This window comes from Halichoerus grypus, chromosome 12 (assembly GCF_964656455.1).
Source record: "Halichoerus grypus chromosome 12, mHalGry1.hap1.1, whole genome shotgun sequence".
NCBI lineage: Eukaryota > Metazoa > Chordata > Mammalia > Carnivora > Phocidae > Halichoerus > Halichoerus grypus.
This window is the reverse complement of record NC_135723.1, coordinates 51,833,336-51,853,884: the sequence shown is the minus strand read 5'-3', so window position 1 is coordinate 51,853,884 and position 20,549 is coordinate 51,833,336. Positions and strand designations below refer to the sequence as shown.

The following is a 20,549-nucleotide window of genomic DNA, read 5'->3' as shown; positions in this document are numbered from 1 at the left end:
ATCTGTTGAAGTAAATAAAACAAAAGGCTGACCCTCTGCTGAGAAAGAGAGAATTCTCCTGACTGATGGCCTTCACACTGGAATATCAGCTCTTCCTGCCCAACATCAAACAGATACTGACTTTTCCCGTTTCTACAGCAGTCTGTCACCTTTCAGACTCATACTTGAACTGGGACATTGACTGCAAATTTTCGACTTGCCAGCCTTCATAAGTACATGAGCCAATTCTTATTCCCAGTTAACATATAATTTCAATTAGAAAGAACAGGTGTTGATGAGGATGCGGAGAAAGGGAACCCTCTTGCACTGTTGGTGGGAATGCAAACTGGTGCAGCCACTCTGGAGAACAGTATGGAGGTTCCTCAAAGTGTTAAAAATAGAACTACCCTACAATCCAGCAATTGCACTACTAGGTATTTACCCAAAGGATACAAACCAGCAATTGCATTTCCAGGTATTTACCCAAAGGATACAAAAATACAGATTCGAAGGGATACATGCCCCTTAATGTTTATGTCAGCATTATAAACAATAGCTAAACTATGGAGAGAGCCCAAATGTCCATCAACTGATGAAATGGATAAAGAGGATAAAGATAAAGAAGATGTGATTATACATATATATATATATACACACATATATATACACACATACATTCGTGTGTGTGTGTGTGTGTGTGTGTGTGTGTGATGGAATACTACTCACCCATCAAAAAGAATGAAATCTTGCCATTTGCAATGACATGGATGGAGCTAGAGTATATTATGCTAAGCAAAATAAGTCAGTCAGAGAAAGACAAATACCATATGATCCCACTCATATGTGGAATTTAAGAAAGAAAACAGATGAACATATGGGAAGGGGAAAAGAAAAGAAGGAGAGAGGAAAAGAAACCATAAGAGACCCTTAGTGATAGAGAACAAACTGAGGCTTGATGGTGGGGAATGGGCTAGTTGGGGGATGGGTATTAAGGAGAACACTTGTTTTGATGAGCACTGGGTGTTGTATGTAAGTGACGAATCACTGAATTCTACTCCAGAAACCAATATTGCACTGTATGTTAACTACCTAAAATTTAAATTAAAAATATATAGTTTCAATTCAATTACAATAAAAACTTCAACAAACTTTTTCTAGAACTTGACAAGTTGACACTAAAATTTATATGCAAGAGCAAATGACCAAGAAATGCTAAGATACAACTGAAGAAGGACAAATTGATACGACTTGCTTCATAAGATATTAAAAGTTATTATGAAGCTATAGTAATTAAGATAATGTGATATTTGTGCTAGGGCTAGAAAAAAACAATGGAACAGATACATATACAATAGGAGAAATGCATAAGAATGTTTGCAACAGTTTTGTTCACACTAGCAAAAAATATGGAAACAAGGGTCCATCAATTTGATAATGAATGAATGAGATATATTTACATAATGGAATATTATATATACAGCAACTGAAACGAACGAACTACTGAAACAAAAGAATACGTAATGTCAGCAATGTAATATTATATGAAGAAGTGTCAAAACTGCAAACATTTTATGCTTTTTACAAATTACAAAAAGAACTAAAATAAAGTATACCTTGAAGGGATATTTATGGATGCACTAAATCTATAATAAAAAGTAAAACATGGGAAGAATGATAAACATAAGCTTCATGAAGATGGTTACCTTGGGTAGAAGAAGCCATACAAATGAAATGGTAGGCAAATTATATCATTAAATTAGGTAATTTTCAAGATCTTAACTTTTGTTTTGGGTGCTGGATTTTAGGTAAGGTAAATACACATACATAAATAGCTATATAAATAAAAGCAGACTGCAATGCTAAGAGCATGTTGCAAACTAAGGATTATGATTAAAATTTTACGTGTCCCAAACACATAAAAGATGAAAATAAAATTCTGATTTGATAGTGGAATCTCTAATAAAAGATCTCAGATTCCCTTTAGAAATGAATGCAAATCAAATTGAAATTACTAAAATGGATGCTATTTTTTGTTTATTGTTATGGTAAGTGTATATTGCCTATTATTTTATTAGAATGTAATTCTATAGCTTTAAATCCTAGATGCCACATATTTAGCATGGGCAAAAACTTATTCTGAAAAAAAATGCACCTCAAATAAAAGAGATATTGAATCCATTTTTGATACACTTTCTTCACTAGGATGCTATACTCACTTAACTTTTGTCCACTTTGTTATTCCTTTTCAATCTCTTCTATTCTTTCCAACCTGAGAGAACCATTTGAAATTCACCATGATTAAATCTTTGGTTCTCATCTATCTATACTTACTCCCTTGGTGTTTTCCTCCAAATGTATGATTTTATTTATTTATTTTTACAGATTTTATTTATTTATTTGAGAGAGAGAGAGAGCACGAGCTGGGGGAGGGGCACAGGGAGAGGGGCAAGCAGACTCCCCACTGAGCGGGGAGCCCAACATGGGGCTCAATCCCAGGACCCCGAGATCATGACCTGAGCTGAAGTCAGATGCTCAACCTACTGAGCCACCCAGGCACCCGCACCCCCACAAATGTATGATTTTAAATAGCATCCGTATTTTGGTGACTCCAAATTGTATACTCCTAACCCAGGCTTTTCTCCCAATTTTTACCAGTTCATGGGTGCCAGTTATTAAATATTCAGGAATTTTGCAAGCCATTCTTCAAATCTTTGGTAGCCTGAGATTAACCATAGTGGTAGTATTTTACCATGGAAATAAAACCTACCCTAATGAGCCCATTTAAAACTGCAATTTTCGGGGTGCCTGAGTGTCTCAGTCCTTAAGCGTCTGCCTTCGGCTCAGGTCATGATCCCAGGGTCCTGGGATCGAGCCCCGCATCGGGCTCCCTGCTCCGCGGGAAGCCTGCTTCTCCCACTCCCCCTGCTTGTGTTCCCTCTCTCGCTGTGTCCCTCTCTGCCAAATAAATAAATAAAAATCTTTAAAAAATAGAATAAAATGAAACTGCGATTTTCATACTCTTCCTCCTTAACTCCTGATTCTCCTTATCCGATTCTATTTTCTTTTTCTTATAGCATTGCCACCTTACTGTTTAATATATTTGTTACCTTTATTATTTGTTGACTACCTCTGCAAGCTAGAATATAAGGTTTACTAGGGCAAGGTCTTTGATTAGTTTACTGTTATAGCCCAAGATACAATATCTGACACATAGTAAAAACTAAATAAATATTTGTTGATTGAGTGAATGAAAGAAAAGACAAGGTGCTTTCTCTCACAGTGGGACAGGCATAAGTAAAAATTATAAGTAGCTCTCAATGTTTTTACATCGAAAACTTTAACTTGAATAAATGGCAAAGTGAAGGCAATGACTTTTCAAATTGCTTGAAAGCAGGTAGCTGCCCTGGCCTTGACCATTACAAAATTGTAAAGAATATTAGAGTTGAGATACAGCAAATTATACCTTATTTGTACATTTTTTTCATAGTTTCATTGCTGGGGTTTCCATCAGCAAAGACTGGACTAAGTATAATGTTCACTGCAGACAATTTCACTTAGAGGCAACCGAAAGAAAAATGTATGCGTACACACGTACATATCCAAAAATCCTATACTCCATTTAACAACCCTTTCTCTGAAATTATGTGTTTAGTTACTTTACTGTCTGAAGCACCTACTTTAAAGTGGCTATGTATTTCCACTTAACACAGCATTTAATAGACTTCTGATTTTTTGGTTTGCGTAACTGAGCTTTCAAATGACTCCAGCATGTTGACCTGATAAGGGATATTTGAAAATGTAAAGAAATGACAAAATAAAAAAAGAGCACCTCATAAATAATGTAGTTATACAACTGTTTCTTGATCAGATGTCACTGAGATCTCTTACATGCTAGTGAAAGTGATTTTTCTTTGCAGTATGCTTTTAAATGTTCCCTTATTGGTCTCTCATGTACTCTCTAGTCAAAGAATAGCTTAAAGTCATTTTCATATTGTGACTTGGGATGCCAAAGCACTAAATTATACTCACTTAATTACATTTCCCTAGCTACAAATGATAATAAAAACAGATCAAGTTCATGTACTTTGCTTATGTTCTTCTCCAAGGTCAGGAAAACAAATAACAATTCAGAAATATTAAGCATTATATTCATATTTTTTCTTTTGGGAAATAATAGTTTATATAAACTAGAAGTTTTATATCAAACCAAACCAAATGGGAGGAAACTCTTTTACAAAGATCAATGTTTATAAAGGTACCTTACCCTTATTTCCAGGCACTTTGAAATTCAATTAAATACCTAAAATGCCTTTCAAGAATCTTGAATATGTTTCTCAGAAATTGTTTTCTTTTTTTTTTAAATATAGAGAAGCTCCCCAAATTGTTATTTCTTTGGCTGATTACAATGTCTGTGGGGAAATATTATAGATTAATAAAGTGAAGGCTTGATTGGGAAGGGATTTGTGCAAATCAGATTGCATATCAGAAATAAGATTCAAAATGTTTTGTGATGAAGATACTAAAGTCGTGAACTCTCTCATAAATTTAACATTAACAATTTATAATCAGTCAGGGACCTTTGTTCAATGAGTCTCATGCTTACAGAATTCCACCACTCCAAGTTCTTTTTCAGATTACTCACAGTCATTTCTGCCAACATTACTATGGACTCTTCAAAATTATAGGTATTTATTGTTCTAAAGTGTATCATAAAATCTTAAATCAACCTGCTAGCCTAAAGTCCATGATATTTCATGACCTAAGCAAATACCCCAGAGTTGCTGCAAGTCATTACTGTGGCTGCTCAAAATCCAAAGGCACTGAGCCTAGCTCAGGACTCAAGCTGGATGAGATGGAGCTTGCTGGTACCCAGTGGTAGGGTCAGCAAAGGTTTGAGGGCTTGTGAATTTTAGTTTGATAAATATATCAACAAAACTGTCTGCCAGTTATTATTGTGTGGGTCGTGTTCTGAGACATTTTATCAGTTAGCAATATATTCTGCTGCAAATAAGTGAAAATCTACAGCATAAAAATCATGGGCGTTTCTTTCCCTCTGTAACATGAAAGTCAGCAGTAAGCTGTCCAAGGCTGATGCAGATGCTCAACAACACTGTCCGGGATGCAAGCTTTTGTACATTGCTGTACTTACCATGCTTTCATCCTCCTGCTTGTCATTTCTTGGTCACAACACGACTGATGCACCTGCAAGCATTATGTCCACAATCCAGGCAAGAAGAAACTAAGAGGGTCAAAGATCTATGCCAGCCATGTCCACTCCTTTTTGTTGGGAAAGAAAAAGCCTTTCTAGAAGCTCAGCCCAGCAGACTTATTCTTACAGCTTGTTGGCTAGAAGTTAAGTTGCATGACTACTTCCAGTTCAATAAGTGATCAAGGAGAATCAGACAACTACAATGGTTTAGACCAAAGGAGATTTTCTTCCTGGTTTAGACTAAAAGTCTCTGAGATCAAGGTACTGCAGACATCACCTGGACAACCTACTATTCTGTCAGTGGGCAAAGGTTATTGGATATTGTATAGGCAATGGACACATACTTTCATACCCACAGTTCTGCCTTATTCTTCCTCAAATTAAATCACTAGCGTTAGCAAACAGCACACAAAGCCAAAGTACAAAGTACAGCAGGGGTTGGCTGAGAACATGCTTAGGCATCCACTTTCATTTGCTCCCTAGGTGTTAGGTATAAAGGGTTCTAAATGACATTTGGATTTATTAATAAGTTGATTTGTAAGTATGCTTCAATTCCATTGTATAAATGAAGTACAATATTCAAGACCTTGGCTTAGATTCTCAATTCTGACATTTATTAGCTATGGGGCTCTTTGAGGCGTATTAACTAAACCTTAGTGTTCTCATTTGTAGAACAGGAATATTATAATTTATTTGGGAACCTATATCATAGTGTGATTATAAGGATAAAAATCTTTAATTGCAAAAATGCCACAGAGTCTGTCACTGCCAATAAATGTTTGCAGTGAGTATTGCTCAGTTATTAGTATTCCTATGTTCAGGACTTATTGAATGACTAAAGTGACCTCAACTTACCATTCACTGTGTAATATTTAAGGTGGGGGGAGTGGGGAGAAGCCATAGTATATCCATTTCAGAAATTCTGGCCTCAGTTAAGTTTGTAACTGTACTTACTAATTTTTAAAATATTAGCCTATTGCTCACTTATCATGTAATTACAAAACTTAAGACCAAATAAACACTTCTCAACAAATTGGGGACCTCATTAGGAAGCAGGGGTATTCCAGGAGGTTTTAAAGGCTAGAGGAAAGTGGGATTTTCTTGGATAAAATACCAAGGCAATTGCAATGTAAATTGCATTTTAAAATTTAATGTGAAAACAAATAAATAAAAATAAATAAATTTATATATGTAAATCAAATTCTGACCTATTGTCTATAAAGAAAAAGTCCATTTTTAAAGATATTTTTAAGGCAGTCATGTTAAACCTAGAGCAGATGCCACCCTCAGCCCATTAAACAAGTCACCAGATAGCTTCATTTCTAAGTTAGCATAGCAGAAATTATGACTGTTCGCCACCATAAAAGCAAATCACATAAACTTATCACAGATAAAAAGTAAAATTCTTCAAAGAGCAAAAGGAATTACATATGAAGCACAGAGAGCCTTGCAGTAATTCAAATTGAGTGACTGAGAGAGTATAAGCATTGCCCATAGCTCTGTCAGTTTCTCAGCCTGCTTTTTAAATATGGTAAAAATAACCCTCCCAACTAATCATGTCTTGCCACAGGGATTTCACTCAATACCACCAAAAGATCATTGAGAGGAGAGCCTAAGACAACCAACAAACCATCCAAGCTTTATTGAACATCTATGTATAAGACACTATGCAAAGGTTGTTGAGGGTAAGTTTTATATTTGGTCATTTATTAAAATTTATTAACTAAAGTTAGTACTGAAAACTGCTAATTGCCTTCTCTCTTTGATGCTAAAAATGTAAAATCTGTTATAGTTTTTATACAAATTTTCCAAGGGATTAAGAAAGGAAAACATTTGAAGTTACAGAACATTCCAAAGAGTGGAAGACAGCTTGCTTGGATTTTCTCTAGAACTTGAAAAATCTAATTATTACATGTGGGAAAAGACATGTGGGAATAGTATGACAGGGCTTCCCTATGTTCACTACTTAGACAAAATATACATCTTTATATAAAATGTGTTCCTTTCTATAAAATATGTTCCTTTCCTATTCTCCCCAATGTTCATATAATTTCTGTGTTCCTAGTTAAAAATCTTTCAACTTGTCTCCATCATTCTGGATAAGAGTTCCTAGTTCATAATCCAGTTCTTTTGTATAGTTTTACTAACATTCATTATGTCAAGAGAAGTTATTACTGCTTTCCTTTCTGTGACATCATCTTCCTCCAAGTTGGCCTCTCTAAACCAACACTTTGCAAATCCTTTTGTGGTAGAGTGCTAACAATTTGGGCTTACTCTAGTCAAAAATTGGTCTTCTAAACCCTTCCATATCCAGCAGTTATTGCCTTCCCCACCCAGCACCCTGAGTTATCAACCATTCTGTCAGTCATTCCTGTCTTCCAACATGCTTTCTTACCTGTTCTTTTTTCATCCTCAAACCACAACATCAAATTTCTTTCAGTGTTGGGGCGCCTGGGTGGCTCAGTTGATTAAGCATTCGACTCTTGGTTTTGGCTCAGGTCATGATCTCAGCGTCGTGAGATCGAATCCTGTGTTGGGCTCTGCGCTCCGTGGAGTCTACTTGTCCCTCTCCCTCTGCTCCTCCCCACACTCTCACTCTCTATCTCTCTCTAAAAAAAAACAAATAAAATCTTTTAAAAATTTTCTTTCAGTGTTAACAGCCAGTGCCTCAAATGTCTATCTGTCTTTTATGATAGCACCTGCTAGATCTGAGAACCTGAAGGTCTAATGAGAGCATGTTGGAGAATTTTCCCATAGAAGCATAGGCTCTTTTCTCTAAGGTAACACAAGGATATATACAGGGTCCTATAGAGACCATGTCTTTTCCCTTGTCCAACCCAGCGAATAATCCCCTATTAAGAAATACTTAATACCCTATTAAGTAGTACTTAATTTTCTGAATTCTTATTGACCTAATCATAAGCTGTAGCTTCTTTTTTCTTATCTTCCATATGTAAAATTTTATGTAATTTCTTTCCCTTTTCTTCTTATCAATTTGCCATAGCTTAAACATGAATTATCCATGTACTGTATGCTTAGAAGATCACTGAGCTTTGAAATGGCAGTAGGGATAAACGATCCCCTGGTGGCAAAAAGTTGTATTCCCAACTCCAAAACCTCTAACAAAATAGTAAAGTAAAAAAAAAAAAAAAAGTAAAGTCAATATTCAAGAAGGATGTGAATTATTTAGCTGTTTCCTACTCATATTCTAATTAGTTTCCAATACTATTATTGAATTAACATGCATTTAATAAAGGTGTTTTAAACATCAATTATCACAACCAGAAGTAGACCAACATTGGGGTGTCCTATACTAATTACTGAGGACCACTTCAAACTGATTTAAACCATTTCAAGATTTTGTTTTAATATTTTATTTGATTTACATTACTTAGCATTTTATTTAATATTTTAATTTAACATTTTAAAACATTAAGGGAGTTTGAGGTAAACCAATTTTCTATTAATAAATCTTATCTTCATAATTAGGAATGTATTACTTAGAATACAAAGCGATATTTCAAATTTGAGAATATTTGAGATTGTTTTCTTTTTTTTTTGAGTTTTTTTTTATTATGTTATGGTAATCACCATACATGACATCATTAGTTTTTGATGTAGTGTTCCATGATTCACTGTTTGCATATAACACCCAGTGCTCCATTCAGTACGTGCCCTCTTAACACCCATCACCAGGCTAACCCATCCCCCCACCCCCCTCCCCTCTAGAACCCTCAGTTTGTTTCTCAGAGTCCATAGTCTCTCGTGGTTCGTCTCCCCCTCCGATTTCCCCCCTTCATTCTTCCCTTCCTGAGATCGTTTTCATTTCACAAGTTTTCCATCACTCATCATCATATAGCATCAGTCACTCACACTCACTAAAGATAGAGATAATGTTTAAATTTTCTTTCCCACCAACTGCCCCAGCCCCAGCTTCCACAGAGCCACGGCATATACTACTTTTCCTCTTTTTTAAAAAAATGATTTTCTGAACTAAATATATTTTTTCAGAGACAAATTAAATGGTTTCCATGTTCAAATAAAAATATAAATCACCTGTTCCTGGTTACCTGGCCTGAGGCTACCGACTTCAGGAAACCATGGCTTTGTTGGTTGCGGGAATTAGGACTTATAGCAAGTGGCAGCACATAACCTACATGGATCTGTGGCAAAATTTTTCAATAGAGACGGGATAGTGAGGGTAATGAGTGTGTTTTCTTTCTACTCTGGGGTGCTATCTGTTTCAGGGAAATCAGGGCCAATTGACCTTTTGCCAGTTATGTAAGAAATCCCATGTGGAAATCTGTGTTAGCTGGCATCATATTACTGTTTTTTCCAGTGATATTTTAGTACCTTTTATAGTTGGCTTCCAAAGCAGCTGCCTAGTTAGACTACCCCTTAATATGATGCGGCTCACAACAATCGTAGTTATCAAATTAACATTCCGGACAGTACTTCCTTCTAAGGGCAGGAAAACCCCACTGTGGCAACTGCCAAGGGCAGAAGCTCTTTGTAAAGAAATCCCCAGCTAATACGCAGTGGTGTTATATCTATCATACATTAATCTGCACAGGCTTCACAACTTCTTAGAGCCTTGGAAAGCAAGACTGCTTCTTTTTGTGTGGTTGGCTTCAAATGAAATCATTCAGTAGATCATAGATTTCCCCCACTGTATATGAATAGATGAGTATAAGGATTTTTTTTTTCTACTAAAAATTCTTGATTCAGTGCAGATGAACAGGAAGAAAAGAGATTCCATTTTCTACTGGAAGAAGGGTTATTAATCATAGCAAAGAGTAACATATAGCTCCTCCTTTTGAAGATTTTTCTACAGTTATGCTATAAAGCAGGTTTGTTCTTAGCTCTTTCAGCCTTCTTTTCTAAAGTGTCTTCTGCTCTCCTGGTGTTTTCCTTCAAGTGTTCTAGGTATTTCTGCCTTCTAAGTTCTGTTTGCACACAATACCCCTGTGGGTAGATGAGTTTAAATTTAGTGCACAGTTTTCTTAAGGTTATTTGTATTTTTCCTTATGAAGTTAAAAACTTTCCTTATTTTAAATACACTGTCTGCTGTATGATTGCAGGTAAATTTAGGGCAGAGGACTGAATAGTTCTGATGATACAGTTTAGGAATGACTTTGGCATAGAGTCCTATATAAGAGTTTACCAGACTTGAACATCAGATCCTTACCATAGCCTCCAATGCAGAAACCAGGTTTAGAGAAATGCTGAGGCAAAGCAAAATGGTTTAAAATTTGGTGATATATTTGAGAATACAAAAGGAATCTTAGTCCTTCCTACCAGATATGCCAATGACTTTGCAAAGATTGTTGTGTGGGGCACAGACTATTGATAGTGATACTTTTGATTAGGAATGTTGGAGGCACTCTCCTGGCCCCATTATTGATAGCAAGCCTTGCAGACACTTACCCCCACTGGGGCTAATGTTGTGGTTGGACCAATCTTGTGCTTCTTACTATGACTGCAGGGCATACTTCAGCAAAAACCAGTAGGATACCTCAAAGAACAAGATTTATTACTCACAAGGGAATAAGGGATTTATTATCCTCCAGGGAGGGTACCTGGCATGTCTATGGGCCATATAGCAAGGTCATGAGTTAGGGTGCAGTTTTGGGGCTCTTCTTTTATTAGGGTCTGAGATTGGGATGTCTAAGCTTTTGCAAGCTCACTCTTTATTGACTAAAGCACGAGAGCAGAAATTGGGGAGTAGGAAGGAAGAAATGAGGTCACTCAAGTGGTCTAGGTTACCAGGGTTTCGTGAAAGGACCTTCAGGGCAGGGAGGGGGTGGGTAGCTAATTCGTTATCTGGTTGTTTTGTTAGTAGCTGTGTCATACGGCTGGCAATACGTCTATTTAAGATCGGTATCTTTTGCAATGGGTGCTTCAGCAATCAAATGCATAATGTTTAGCATTTAAATACTATAATCAAAAAGCTAACGTCAAGCACCACACTACACTAGAAGGATGCTTGCTTTATTTATTTTCACAGCGTTACGTACAAAGAATTTTGTAATGTTTATTTGCATTTTGTGTAAAACAACGGTGCAATAAACAATAATATTGTTTTTTGTGAATACCGGAAATAAAATATTTACACTATTACCTTCAGAACTCTTAGTCCAGCATCTTACATATGGACATGAAATTCACTTGGAAGAGTGAAGCCAAAAGTTAACTATTATGTTAATGAGCTATTGCTGCCAAGTTTCTTCCAAATGTGTCCACCCACAGTTTCTCACTCATTGTAAAGAGTTCTTCATCTCTGAAATTTTCCCAAAAGTTTTAGGAAAAATTTAGAATATGTTTATATTGTGATAAAATATATACAATCTAAAATTTACCACTTTAACAACTTTTAAGTATATAGTTCTGTGACATTAAGTATATTCACATTGTCATGCAACCACCACCACTGTCCACCTCCAGAATTTTTTTACCTTCTCCAACTGAAACCTGTACCCTTTCAACACTAACTTAGCCCTCTCTCCAGCCCCTGGAAACCACCATTCTACCTTTGTCTCTAAGAATTTGACCACTCTAGGAAGCTCATATATGGGATCATATATTTGTCTTTTTGTGACTGGCTTATTTCACTTAGCAACATGTCTTCAGGTTTCATCCATATGGTAGCATGTATCAAAATTTCATTTCTTTTAGGCTGAATTATAGTCTATTGTATGGCTATACAACGTTTTGCTTATCCATTTTCTGTCAATGGACACTTGGGTTTCTTCCACCTTTTGGCTATTGCGAATAATGTGTCTATGAACATGGGTGTACCAATATCTCTTTCAATTCTCTTGGGTATATACCCAGAAGTGGAATTACTGTATCATCTGATAATCCTATGTTTAATTTTTGAAGAATTGTCAAACTGTTTTCCATAGTGGCGGTACTATTTTACATTCCCATCAGTAATGCACAAGGCTTCCAATTTCTCCTCATCCTTGTCAACTCTTGTTATTATCTGTTTGTTTTTTTTATAACAGCCATCCTAATGGGTGTGAAGTAGCATCTCTTCTTGGTTTTCATTTGCATTTCTCTGATGACTAGTGATGTTCAACATCTTCCATGTGCTTATTGGTCATTTGTATATCTTCTTCAGAGAAATGTCTGTTCAAGTCTTTCGCCCATTTTAGAATCAGGTTGTTTGTTTGTTTGTTTTTTGGTTCTTGAGTTGTGGGATACTTTATTCTGGATATTAATTCCATATCAGATACACGAGTTGCAGATGTTTTCTCCCATTCCATGGTGTTTTTTTGTTTTGTTTTGTTTTTTTTACTCTGTTGATAATGTCCCTTGATGAGCAAAAGTTTTTAATTTTGATAAAGTTCATCTTAACAATTTTTTCTCTTGTTGTCTGTGATTTTAGTACCATATCCAATAAATCACTGTCAAATCCAACATTACAAAGGTTTTCCTTTTGTTCTCTTCTAAGAGTTTTATAGGTTAAGCTCTTATGTTTAGGTCTTTATCCATTTTGAGTTTATTTTCATATATGATGTATGGTAAAGGTCCAACTTTATTTATTTATTTTTTATTTTTTTCATTTTGGTAGCACACGTTTATTTGATTCAGCCACATTCTATAAGGTAAACTGAAGCTAATACTCGTGTGTTACTTTCTAGCATTTAATTTTTTTTTATTATGTTACATTAGTCACCATACCATGGCTATCCAATTTTCCTGGTACCTTTTGTTGGAAATATTGTCCCTTCTCTGTTGAATGGTCTTATACCCTTGTCAAATATCAATTGTCCAAATATATGCAGATTTAGTTCTGGGCTCACTATCCTATTCCATTGATCTATATGTCTGATATCATGCCTGTGTTTTAATCACCACAGTGTTTTAATTACCATAACTTTGTAGTAAGTTTTGATTTCAGAAAATGTTAAACTTTCAACTTTTTTCTTTTCCAAGATAGTTTTGTCTATTCAAGATCTCCTGAAATTCCAAAGGAATTTCAGGATGGATTTTTCTGTAAAAAAATCATTAGGACTTGATAGGAATTGCATTGAATGTGTAGATTGCTGTAGGTATTATTGACATCTTAGCAAAATATTAAGTCCAATCCATGAACACTGGCTGTCTTTCCTTTCCTAGAACATTTTATTTGTGTGTTCATTAATTCCTTCCAGAAATGTTTGGTAGTTTTCAGTGTACACAAATCTTTCATTTTCTTGGTTAAGTTTATTCCTATGCATTTTGTTCTTTTTGATGCTCTTGTAAGTAAAATTATTTTTTAAAATATTGTTTTGAATTGTTCATTGTTAGTGTATATAACACAACTGATTTTTGTTTGTCCTTCATCTGTGCTAAATTTGCTTATTAGGTCTAACAGATATTGTGGAACCTTTAGGGTTTTCTACATATAAGATCATGTCATCGGTGACCAGATATAATTTTAATATCTTCCTTTCCAATCTGGGTGTCTTTATTTCTTTTTCTTGCCTAGTTGCTCTGGCTAGTATTTCCAGTAAAATGTTGAATCAAAGTGGTGAAAGTGGGTATCTTTGTTCCTGATTTAAGAAGAAAAGCTTTCAGTCTTTAACCACTGAATAATGTGGTGATTAATTTTATGTGTCATCTTGACTGGGCTACATGGTACCTAGACATTTTGTCAATCATTATTCTGGAGTGTTTGTGAGGATGTTTCTAATTAACACATGAATCAATAGACTGAAAAACTCAGGTTGTCCTCCCTAATTTGGGTGGGCCTTATCAAATCAGTTGAAGGCCTAACTAGAACAAAAATGCTGACCCTCCCATGAATGAGGGGCATTTCTTCTGCCTCACTGCCTTCACGTAGGGACATCAGTTTTTTCCTGCCTTCAGACCTAAGCTGAAACATTGGCTTTTTCTGGGTTTAGAACCTACTACCTCTTACACTGGAATAACACCATCGTCTCTCTTAGGACTCCAGCTTGCCAAATGCAGATCTTGGGGTTTGTCAGCTTCCACAATCCTGTCAGTAAATTATTTATAATATTTTTATATGTATATATCCTATTGGTTCTGTTTTTCTGGAGAAACCTAGTGACTAATGCCAATATGATGTTGGCTATTGGTTTTCAAATATGGTCTTTATTATGTTGAAGTAGGTCACTTCTCTTCCTAGTTTGTTAAAGTTTTATTGTGAAGGATGTTGAATTTTGTCAACTTCATTTTCTATATGAATAGAGATGAACATGTGGGTTTTCTTTTCATTCGGTTAATGTGGTATGATACATTGGTTGATTTTTGTAAGTTAAACTATCCTTGTAATCCAGGAATAGATCCCACTTGGTCATAATGTATAATCCTTTTAATGCTGTTGAATTTTGTTTGCTAATATTTTGTTGAAGATTTTTATGTCAATATGCAAAGGGAATATTTGTTCATAGTTTCCTTTTAGCATCTTTGTCTGGCTTTGATATCAGGCTGATGCTGGCCTCACAAAATGAGTTAGGAAGTGCTCCCTCCCCTTCATTGGTTTGGAAGAGACAGAGAAGGAGAGGTATTCTTTAAATGTTTGTTATAATTCATTACTGTAGCCATTTGTTCTTGGGTAGAACACCTTATTGTTAGAAGGGTTCTGATTGCTGATTCACTCTCCTTATTAGTTATAGGCCTATTCAGATTTTCTATTTCTTCATGATTCAGTCTTGGTACATTGTATTTTTAGAATCTTCTCCATTACTTATAGGCTATCCAATTTGTTTGAGTACAATTGTTCACAATACTCTGTTATAATCCTTTTTACTTCTATAAAATTGGTAGTAGTATCCCTTCTTCTATTTCTGATTTTAGTTTTTTTGGGTCTTCTCTCTTTTTTCCTTAGCCAATCTATGTTAAGGTTTATCAATTTTGTTGATTTTTTCAAAGAATAAATCATGTTTGATCATGTTTGTTTTCTCTGTTGTTTTCCTATTCTCTCTTCTATTTATCTCTGCTCTTATCTTTATTATTTCCTTCTTTCTGCAAGCTTTGGATTTAGTTTGTTCTTCTTTTACTTTCTGTTCCTTAAGGTATAAAGTTAAGTTGTTGATTTCAGACCTTTCTTCTTTTTTTTTTAAAGATTTAATTAATTTATTTGAGAGAGAGAGAGTGTCCGTGAGTGGGAGGGAGAGGGAGAGAGAATCGGAAGCAGACTCCTCACTGAGTTCAGAGCCCAACGTGGGGCTCCATCCCATGACTGCAAGATCATGACCTGAGCCGAAACCAAGAGTCGGACGCTTAACCAACTGAGCCATCCAGGTGCCCTAAGACCTTTCTTCCTTTTTAATGGAAATATTTAAACTATAAATTTCCCTTTTAGCTCTGCTTTAACTGCATCCCATAAGTTTTCATGTTATTTTTGCTTTATATATTTATGTGCTCTGATGTTTCATGCATGATATTTGTAATTGTTATATCTTCCAGGTGAATTGACCACTTTATCAGTATATAATGTTCTTTGTCTTATGACACTCTTTGACTTAAACTCTATTTTTTTCTGATAAGAATATAGCCATCTCTGCCCTCTTTAGGTTGCTATTTACATGAGATATCTTTTCCTATCATTTCACTTTCAGCCTATGTGTGTCCTTAAATCTAAAATGTGTCCCTTTAGTTGAAGATGACACAAACAAATGGAAAGATACTTCATGCTCATGGATTGAAAGAATTAATATTGTGAAAATGTCCATACAACCCAAAGCAATGTACACATTCAATGCAATCCCTATTCAAATATCAACAGTGTTTTCCATAGAACTAGAATAAATAATACTAAAATTTGTATGGAACCACAAAAGGCCCTAAATAGCCAAAGCAATCTTGAGAAAGAATAAAGCTGGAGGTATCACAATCTCAGATTTCAAGACATACTACAAAGCTGTAGTAATCAAAACAGTATGGTACTGGCACAAAAAACAGATGCATAGATCAATGGAACAGAATAAAAAGCCCAGAAATAAATCCATGCTTATATGGTCAATTAGTCTATGAGAAAGGAGGCAAGAATATACAATGCAGAAAAGGTAGACTTTTCAATAAATAGTTCTGGGAAAACTGCAGCTATATGCAAAAGAATGAAACTGGACCACTTTCTTAGACTATACACAAAAATAAACTCAAAATGGATTAAAGACCTAAAAGTGAGACTTGAAACTATAAGACTACTAGAAGAAAGGCAGTAATTTCTTCAACAATGATCTTAGCAACATTTTTCTAGATATGTCTCTTTAGGCAAGGGAAACAAAAGAAAAAATAAACTATTGGGACTACACCAAAATAAAAAACTTTTGCATAAGGAAATCTTCCACAAAGTGAAAAGACATCTTACTGAATGGGAGAAGATATTCACAAATGATATATCAGATAAAGGGTTAATATCCAAAATATATAAAAATACCTATCCAACTAAAAGCCAAAAAACCACAAATAATCTGATTAAAAAATGGGCAGAGGACCTGAATAGACATTTTTCCAAAGAAGACATTCAGATGGCCAACAGACACATGAAAAGATGCTCAGCACAGTAATCACCAGGGAAATGAAAATCAAAAGCACAATGAGATGTCACCTTACACCTGTCAGAATGGCTAGAATCAAAAAGACAAGAAATAACAAGTGTTGGAGAGGATGTAGAGAAAAAGAAATGCTTGTGCACTATTGGTGGGATTGCAAATGATACAGCCACTGTAGAAAACAGTATGGAGGTTCCTCAAAAAATTAAAAATGGAAATACCATATGATCCAGTAATTCCACTACTGGGTATTTACCCAAAGAAAACAAAAACACTAATTTGAAAAGATAAATGCATCCTTATGTTTATTGCAGCATTATTTACGACAACCAAGATATGAAACCAACCCAAGTGTCCATAGGTAGATGAATAAAGATGTGATATATATATAATGGAATATTACTCATAAAAGGATGATATATATATCATATATGTGTGTGTGTATATATATATATATATATATATGGTGGAAAATTACTCAGTCATAAAAATATTACTCAGTCCATTTGTGACATTGATGGACCTAGAGGGTATTATACCAGATGAAATCAGTCAGAGGAAGACAAATACCATATGATTTCACTTACATATAAAATCTAAAAAACAAAAAACAAAAAGCAGAAACAGACCCATAAATACAGAGAACAAACTGATGGCTGCCATGGGGCGAGGGTTGTGGGGATGGGCAAAATGAGTGAAGTGGTGGGGGGTGAGAGATTAAAAAGTCATGGGGGTGAAAGGTACAGTGTAGGGAATTTAGTCAATGGTATAATAGTGTTATATGGTAACAGATGGTAGCTACACTTTTGATAAGCATAGCATAGACTTGTCAAATCACTATGTTGTACACCTAAAACTAATGTAACATTGTGTGTCAACTATACTTCAACTAATTTTTTTTTAAATAAAATAAAATGTGTCTCTTATAGACAGCTCATAGCTGGATCCTGTTTTTTTTTTAACCCATTCCACCAATGTATATTTTTTGATTGGGGAGTTTAATCCTTTTACATTGCCAGAACTTTACAATTTCCACTGTGCTCTTTCCAGCCCAAGGGAGGGAACTAGGAATTGGCCCTGTTATGGACTGAATGTGCCCCTCTCCCTAATTCATATGTTGAATTCCTAACCCCCAAAGCATGGTGTTAGGAGTTGGAACTTTGGGGAGGTAATTAGGTTTAGATTATATAGGTCATATAGGTGGAGACTTCATGATAGAATTAGTGCTCTTTTTTTTTTTTTAAAGATTTTATTTATTTATTTGACAGAGAGAGACATAGCAAGAGAGGGAACACAAGCAGGGAGAGTGGGAGAGGGAGAAGCAGGCTTCCCACTGAGCAGGGAGCCCGATGCAGGGCTCGATCCCAGGACCCTGGGATCATGACCTGAGCCAAAGGCAGACGCTTAACAAGAATTAGTGCTCTTTTAAGAAGAAGAAACAGCAGAGCTTCCTCTATCCATTGTATGAGGATATAATAAGAAGGCAGCCACCTTCAAGTCAGGAAGAAGGCCCTAAACAAAACCCAATTATTCTGGTGACCTGTTCTCAGACTTCTCAGCCTCCAGAATTGTGAGAAATAAATGTCTGTTTTTTAAGCCACCCAGTCTATAGTATTTTGTTATAGCAGTCTGAGCAGACTAAGACAAGCCACTTTCTCCTGACCTGCAGAGAATTGTGCAAGGATGTGAAGGGGCTGAGGCAAAGGTGAATAGAAGCACCAGGAAATTTACTACCATTCTGTGGCTTTTTTCTTGATCGGGCACTGGCTTAGTTGTTGTAATCTTTAGCTGTTTTCTGGAGTACCTATGAAGTTATTTTAGTCAGTTTGAGGATGTTTATTTGATAATTCGGTAAAGAGAATGAAGCCGAGGAGCTTCCTAGTCCAACATCTTGCGCTGATATTAACCCTCCTCTCCATAATTGAGAATGTTAATCTTGAGAAATAAGGGATAATGTACACTGAATCCAAATATTCATCACAGTGAATATATTCCTTTCCAAAGTTTTGAAAGTTGATCATAGTTAATTAATATAATTAATATTTTAATCATGATTTTATAAAAATGCTTAATTTCTAATAATTCATAAATTTGATTCCATAGTTAACCATGTTCACTGTCAAATATCCTAAAGTATACATGATAAATAGCCAAGTTTCATGCCTAAGTATATATACTATACATATATACAGAGACATTCCTGAGCAGTTACAAAATATGGTTTTGTAATAAGCACTGTGTTTTCTCATATATAACAAATGCATTATTTCCTTGTGCCCAAAATGCAAATTTGCAAATTGCATCCAGGAACTCATCAAATCTGCTAGATGAATTATGTAATTCAATTTGGCAAAATTTTTGCTCACAGTACAAATAGTTTTCTTTGGTTTTCTTGGATTCTGTTCTAAGAAGGAGGTAGCTGGAAAAAAGTGAAAAATTACAGGATATGATTCATAAAAATCCCACATCTTTTTTGTGTGCTTGTACATTCTTTTTTGAGGGAAAATGTTTTTGTCCCACAGCAATGATTTCTCTTCCTTCTCAGTAAGTACTTTTTAGTTGGAAAGATACCCATGTACAATATATCCAAGGTATTCAAGGTAGCCAAAATGAGAGGAAGATGCATGCCATTTAGCATCTAGAAGAACATGTAGCATATTCATTAAATCCCTTTTTCACCAGAAAGGAATGTGAAGCCTGAACTTTAACATGGCCACAGTATGTACTAGAGAGCAAAGAAATGAAACCTCAGCTATGTACGTTCCTGCCAAGCATTAGCCCAAATCTTTCACTCTCTGACATGTGGCGGGTATCTATTTCCTTGTCATGTTTTGAGAGACAAGAAAATGATGTCCATGTAACCCTATCCTCACTTCTAAGGTTCAGACAAGTGGAACTCACTACTATTCCATCCTCTTCAAATTTGCTACCAACAGTGAGATTAAGCACGTACAACTCAAAAATGGACTACCAGCACTGCATTGTCAGGTAGTTTTCAGAGCGTAGGAATAGCAAATAATTAGGAGTAATTAAATCTCTGCAGATAGCATAAGTGCTTCTAACTTCTTTTTCTCTCTTGAGGTAGTCTGCAAACTCTTATCATTTTAGGTTTGTGAAAAATGCTTATAGCAGTAACTCTAATTACCCAGAGTGAGGAGCTCTCTTAAGCAGTAGAAGACCAGCGGTTTCAGAAACTAAACATCAATTTCGTGCATATGAAGAATTCATGGAATACCGGAGCTAAACAGAACTGTAGAGATTAGATATCCAGGGCTCTCATTTCACAGAAAGAGCCTGAGACCACTTTCAGTACTGTTGGTGTGAAAGGACCAGTTAAACCATAGCACTTCTGCCATAAAGATAAAGAAAAACCAGATGAAAAATTCTTTTAAATGTATAGATAAATTCACCAAAGCCAGCAAAACCTCCAAGTACCAATAAGGAAGAAGGCACTGAAAATAAGAGTGGCAGGTGAGAGAGCTGATGCTGCCATGGGCTTGAGATAGGGTCGTAGGGATTTGCCAGTGTAAGTTACCCAAGGGCTTATGTTTTAATACCTATGCAGAGATGAACACTTGGGACTTCCTGAGGCAAAAAATTGGAACTGAGAAACCCATCCTGCACTCATATGGTCACAATTAGAGAGGATCCTTGAAAGGGTGACCCACTAAGTGGTAGAGTAGACTAAAAAATACATTTGCCCATGGACAACAGAATGACAAGGAAGCTGTAATTTCTTTGTGGACACTGGGTGGGAAAAAAAAGTTTCTCCTGATGATTGGTAAGCTTGCACATAGATTTGAGATTTAAATTCATATTAGTTATTAGGTCAACGAACCTACAAGCAGCAA

General features: G+C 35.6%; 1 protein-coding gene across 7 annotated transcripts in view; it reads left to right on the top strand.

The window, feature by feature from the left end:
• TWIST1 (twist family bHLH transcription factor 1) overlaps window positions 1-20,549 on the top strand; it is a 90,451-nt gene that overhangs the window by 59,736 nt on the left and 10,166 nt on the right. For 3 of the 7 annotated variants that reach the window (XR_004923841.2, XR_004923839.2, XR_004923836.2), the window contains one exon: window positions 6,759-6,873. The exons of 3 other annotated variants lie outside the window; for them this stretch is intronic. The gene's annotated coding sequence lies outside the window, so the exon portion shown is untranslated. Of the gene's footprint in view, window positions 1-6,758; window positions 6,874-15,266; window positions 15,446-20,549 lie in introns of all 7 variants that reach the window. One more of the 7 variants, XR_013442778.1, reaches the window with a different exon arrangement.